Source organism: Rattus norvegicus, chromosome 1, assembly GCF_021556685.1.
Source record: "Rattus norvegicus strain SHRSP/BbbUtx chromosome 1, alternate assembly SHRSP_T2T, whole genome shotgun sequence".
NCBI classification, from domain to species: domain Eukaryota; kingdom Metazoa; phylum Chordata; class Mammalia; order Rodentia; family Muridae; genus Rattus; species Rattus norvegicus.
This window is the reverse complement of record NC_141534.1, coordinates 238514114-238520378: the sequence shown is the minus strand read 5'-3', so window position 1 is coordinate 238520378 and position 6265 is coordinate 238514114.

The following is a 6265-nucleotide window of genomic DNA, read 5'->3' as shown; positions in this document are numbered from 1 at the left end:
CTTTCATTTTTCATATTTAAATTGCTTCTTTTCTTTTATTTGGTTTTATAATCTACACAGTTTTTCTAAGAATAGTAATAGTATCAAAAAAAAAAGCCTCGGCATTGTTACCAAAGTAATAAAAAATAACTGCTGAATATAATATACTTTCTGGGTCTAGGTGAGAAACTTTTAAAATCTTGCTTAGATGGTTCATAAGAATTATGAATTCATTACCTTCTTGAATTTCTTATGATTCCTTATTTAACCTCCAAATTTCTGGAGATACTGGAGACAGAGCTTCTGAGGGTATGATTAAATTTTAATTCATTCAGAGAGTAAATTAGTGTTTAGTAGGACTTTACACCAAAGCTCTTGTCCTGCCCTTCATGGGTGACTCGGCTGGAGAGTGGCTAAGACCCTTTTCAGAATCTAATCATGGCACCACCTCAGGATCAGATAAACCATCTAAACAGTCTCATAACTCCTAAAGAAATAGAGGCAGTCATTAAAAGTCTCCTAACAAAAAAAAAAAGCCCAGGACCAGATGGGTTTACTGCAGAATTCTATCAGACCTTCATAGAAGACCTAATACCAATACTGTCTAAACTTTCTATTTTCCACAAAATAGAAACAGAAGGAACACCACCCAATTCCTTCTATGAAGCCACAATTACGCTTAGACCTAAACCACACAAAGACTCAACAAAGAAAGAGAACTTCAGACCAATTTCCCTTGTGAATATTGATGAAAAAATACTCAATAAAACTCTCACAAACCTAATCCAAGAACACATCAAATTGATCATCCATCATGGTCAAGTAAGCTTCATCCCAGGGATGCAGGGATGGTTCAATATACAGAAATCCATCAACATAATACACTATACAAACAAACGCAAAGAAAAAACCCCACACGACTGTCTGATTAGATGCTGAGAAATCATTTGACAAAACTCAACACTCCATCATGTTAAAAGTCTTAGAAAGATCAGGAATTCAAGGCATAAACCTAAACATAGTAAAAGCAGTATACAGCAAGCCAGTAGCCAACATCAAACTGAATGGAGAGAATCTTGAAGCCATCGCACTAAGACCAGGGAATGGTCAAGGTTGTCCACCCTCTCCCTACTCATTCAGTGTAGTACTTAAAGTCCTAGCCAGAGCAATCAGACAACAAAAGGAGGTCAGATGGATAAAAATTGGAAAGGAAGAAGTCAAAATATTACTATTTGCAGATGATATGATAATATGCTTAAGGAACCCCAAAAATTCCATCAGAGAACTCTTAAACCTGATAAACAACTTCAGCAAAGTGTCTGGATATAAAATTAACTCAAACAAATCAGTAGCCTTTCTCTATTCAAAGGAGAAATAGACTGAGAAAAAAATTAGGGAAATGACACCCTTCACAATAGTCACAAATAACATAAAATACCTCCGTGTGACTCTAACCAAGCAAGTGAAAGATCTGTATGACAGGAACTTCAAGCCTCTGAAGAAAGAAATTGAAGAAGACCTCAGAAGATGAAAAGATCTCCCATGCTCATGGATTGACAGGATTAATATAGTAAAAATGGCCATCTCAACCAAAGCAAACTAAGGATTCAATGCAATCCCCATCAAAATTCCAACTCAATTCTTCTAGAGTTAGAAAGAGCAATTTGCAAATTCATTTGGAATAACAAAAAAAACCAGGAACAGCAAAAACTGTCCTCAAAAATAAAAGAACTTCTGGGGGAATCACCATCTCTGCCCTCAAACTGTATTACCGAGCAATAGTGATAAAAATATATGTTATTGATACAGAGACAGGCAGGTAGATCAATGGAATAGAATTGAAGACCCAGAAATGAACCCACACACCTATGGTCGCTCGATATTTGACAAAGGAGGCAAAACCATCCAATGGAAAAAAGACAGCGTTTTCAACTAATGGTGCTGGTTCAACTGGGGGTCAGCATGTAGAAGAATGCAGATCGATCCATGCTTATCACCCTGTACAAAGCTCAAGTCCAAGGACCTTCACATAAAACCAGATACACTCAAACTAATAGAGGAAAAAGTGGGGAAGAGTCTTGAACACATGGATATGGGGGAAAATTTCCTGAACAAAACAAAAATGGCTTATGTTCCAAGATCAAGAATCAACAAATGGGACTTCATAAAATTGCAAAGCTTCTGTAAGACAAAGGACAGTGTCATTAGGACAAAACAGCAAGGATGACCATTGACCTAACCAATACTCTTTGCTCTAATATGCATGTGCTGAATTATCTTGATAGATGCCTTCCTTTCAAAGGGAAACTCGTTTGAGTGTGAGTGAATGTGTGTGTGTGTGTGTGTGTGTATGTGTGTGTGTATGTGTGTATGTGTGGGGTATGACTGTATGTTGTCGTGCATGTATGGTGCGTGTAGGTAGGGTGTATGTGTGTGTGTGTGTGTGTGTGTGTGTGTGTGTGTGTGATGAGTGTGCATGTCTGTGTGTGGTGTGGAATTGTGTGTGTATATGTGTGCATGCATGCACAACTTAGAGAAACTGGGCCTTGAGCAGACATGGTATAACTGCCATAGAGTCATAGTCCTAGCTCCAGACGATTTTGTTTGCTACCTTTAATCATGTTTTTATATGGCAATTCTAACCTTAGTTAGAAGGTCTTTATGCTTTTCTTGCAGGCTAGAATTTATGGAGCAAAAGCAATTATGTACTCATTAGTGGCGAGAAAAGAATTCGTCTCTAACACTATTCTTGCAAATGACTTTAACCATTGTGATTTGTTCCATATTTACCTGGTGGAGTCAGTTTGGGTCATTTCTGTTTTGTAATAGCTTTTGGATTGGTTTTGCCTCCTCCTGTGCATAATCTAGTGGCTAATCTGTTTAAATATGAAGTTAAATCATGTCACCAGTTCTTTTTAGTGGAAATTTCTAGTTTCTTTGGAAACTCAGGTATGTCTTATGTTTTGCTGGGGCAGACAGGTGAAAGGATGTTTTGCTGAAGCAATTACAGATGAGAGGATGCATGGGAGGAAGTTCTGGCATTGGCTCACCTTTCTGGTCTTCTCTGAGGACGCTCTTGTATTGGTTTGCCTTGTATCAAGCTACTGATCTTCACATGTTGTGACTTTGTGACTCACTAAAGAGCTTCTTGTGATATTCCATTAGCTTCTTGCCACTACAGTGGATTTGGTGGAGTGGCAGAGCCTCATGGTTTCTTCTGGATCACACTACTGTTGATTCACTGAGTGGTGATTGCCCAGTGGACTGGAGTATAGCTATTGATCCGTGTTGATGTTTTGCTAGAGGACTGGATTGCTGACAATGAAGACTGGAATAGCCCCCCAAAGAACTATTGCCAAACAAGTCCATAACCACTCTTTTCCATTAACTTTTCCACTACTTCTGGTGGGTGGTTGGCTACAAGGGAGGTTGAGGCACTTAAGAACCCTTATTCAGGTAGCTTGTGAAAAACTAAGCCAACAAAACCCAACACATAACATAAAACAAAGAATTTTTAACTGTGTTTTAAAGGCACCTAATGGTCTCACCACACCTCATTCTTTCCATTGACACTCATCTCAGGCATGTGGAGAGACTGCCCCTGTCTCAGAAGCAGGCAGCAGTCAGTCCCACTGCTGTCCCCTCAAGATTTTCTTGCTTCTGAACTCAGGTTTCAAAATTGGCGCTTAAGAAACATTCCCAGGGGTTGGGGATTTAGCTCAGTGGCAGAGCGCTTGCCTAGCAAGCACAACGCCCTGGGTTCGGTCCCCAGCTCCGAAAAAAAAAAAAAAAAGAAAAAAAAAAAGAAAAAAAAACATTCCCTGTTCTAAACTTTGCCTCCCTATTCCCTCCCAAGGGTATTCTTGTTCTCCTTCCTTTTAAAGAAGGAGTGAAGCATTCGCATTTTGGTCATCCTTCTTGAGTTTCATTTGTTCTAGGCATCTAGGGTAATTCAAGCATTTGGGCTAATAGCCACTTATCAATGAGTGCATACCATGTGTGTTTTTCTGTGAGTGGGTTAGCTCACTCAGGATGATATTTTCCAGTTCCAACCTTTTGCCTACGAATTTCATGAAGTCATTGTTTTTGATAGCTGAGTAATATTCCATTGTGTAGATGTACCACATTTTCTGTATCCATTCCTCTGTTGAAGGGCATCTGGGTTCTTTCCAGCTTCTGGCTATTATAAATAAGGCTGCTATGAACATAGTGGAGCACGTGTCGTTTTTATATGTTGGGGCATCTTTTGGGTATATGCCCAAGAGAGGTATAGCTGGATCCTCAGGCAGTTCAATGTCCAATTTTCTGAGGAACCTCCAGACTGATTTCCAGAATGGTTGTACCAGTTTGCAATTCCACCAACAGTGGAAGAGTGTTCCTCTTTCTCCACCTCCTCACCAGCATCTGCTGTCACCTGAGTTTTTGATCTTAGCCATTCTCACTGGTGTGAGGTGAAATCTCAGGGTTGTTTAGAACAGAGGCAGAAGGAACACCCATTCAGAGCCTGCCCCACATGTGCCCATACATATACAGCCACCAAACTAGATAAGATGGATGAAGCAAAGAAGTGCAGGCCGACAGGAACCAGATGTAGATCTCTCCTGAGAGACACAGCCAGAATACAGCAAATACATAGGCGAATGCCAGCAACAATTCACTGAACTGAGAACGGGACCCCCATTGAAGGAGTTAGAGAAAGGACTGAAAGAGCTTGAAGGGGCTTGAGACCCCATATGTACAACAATGCCAAGCAAACAGAGCTTCCAGGGACTAAGCCACTACCCAAAGACTGTACATGGACTGACCCTGGGCTCCAACCTCATAGGTAGCAATGAATAGCCTAGAAAGAGCACCAGTGGAAGGGGAAGCCCTTAGTCCTGCCAAGACTGAACCCCCAGTGAACGTGATTGTTGGGGAGAGGGTGGTAATGGGGGGGGTGGGAGGATGAGGAGGGGAACACCCATAGAGAAGGGAGGAGGAGGGGTTAGGGGGATGTTGGCCAGGAAACCGGGAAAGGGAATAATAATTGAAATGTAAATAAGAAATACCCAAGTTAATAAAGATGAAAAAAATAAAATAAATAAAACACAGGAAAGCCACACACACACACACACACACACACACACACACACACACACACGAAAGAAAGAAAGAAAGAAAGAAAGAAAGAAAGAAAGAAAGAAAGAAAGAAAGGAAGGAAGGAAGGAAGGAAGGAAGGAAGGAAGAAACATTCCCTGTCTACCCTACCCAAACCCATTTCTCCCAGCCCAGGGCCTCAGCTCTCCAAGCAGAGATATTCTCTGGCTGTCACAGAAGTGTGGCTTCGTGTGTAAGAAGCCAAGCAAACATGTTTCCTCTGAAGGTAAAAATCAGGGAGACAACATGTTGATCATTCATGAGGATTATCTTCTTCAACTTTTGCCGAGAGTGCTTGTCTTCAGAGCCCAAAGGATAGAATATAATCTGAAATTAATTTCCTAAAGATAATGTATTTATGCCAATGTGAACTTCCTACAACCTATATGTTCTCTGAAAACCATTGTTTATATTTAATTACAAATACATCTAAAGACTACTTTAGATTTATAGCAACATAAAGATTAGCATGCGTACAAGACAGTTAATGTTGAAAAGAGGTGGAAAAGAGAAATTATAGATATACATTTTTATCAAGGTATCAACCACTTTAAGAAAAATGTTTAGTCTCTCCAAATGGCTTGCTGAGAAATACAATTTGGCAGGGTGATCCTCAATCTGGCTTATGTTGCCTGTCATAATTTTTTGAAGCCCAGCATTTTAACATTTTTGAACGTTTTCCCAAAGATATTTAATGGTAGCTTCATCTTTCTAAAAAACTAGTCCATAGAATCCATGCAAAAGGACCAGTAAAAGAGCGCTAAGAAGGTAAAGCAAGGATGAAGGAAATTCAATGCAAGCACAGTGAAGAAATGAATTCATTCATCATTGCTAAGGAATGATGTCCTTGTTAAAAAAGACTCCACTTACTGAGTGTACACGAGAGTGTTAGCCATGCAGTGAATGTGTGACTCTTGCCACTGCTTACAGAACTTTAAAACAGAAGTCACCCTGGACCTCGAACTGTCAAACGCAAATGTCAAGTCCCCCAATAAATCAGTGACAGGGCAGACAGTACAGGGGCTGTGCTTTGGGCTGTGCACTATCGGTGGGCATAGCATTTTTTTAACACCTCTACCAATGACACATTAACACTTGAGGTCTCCTGGGCGGGGGTGAATGATGAAGACATGGATGCTGAAGAAGCCAA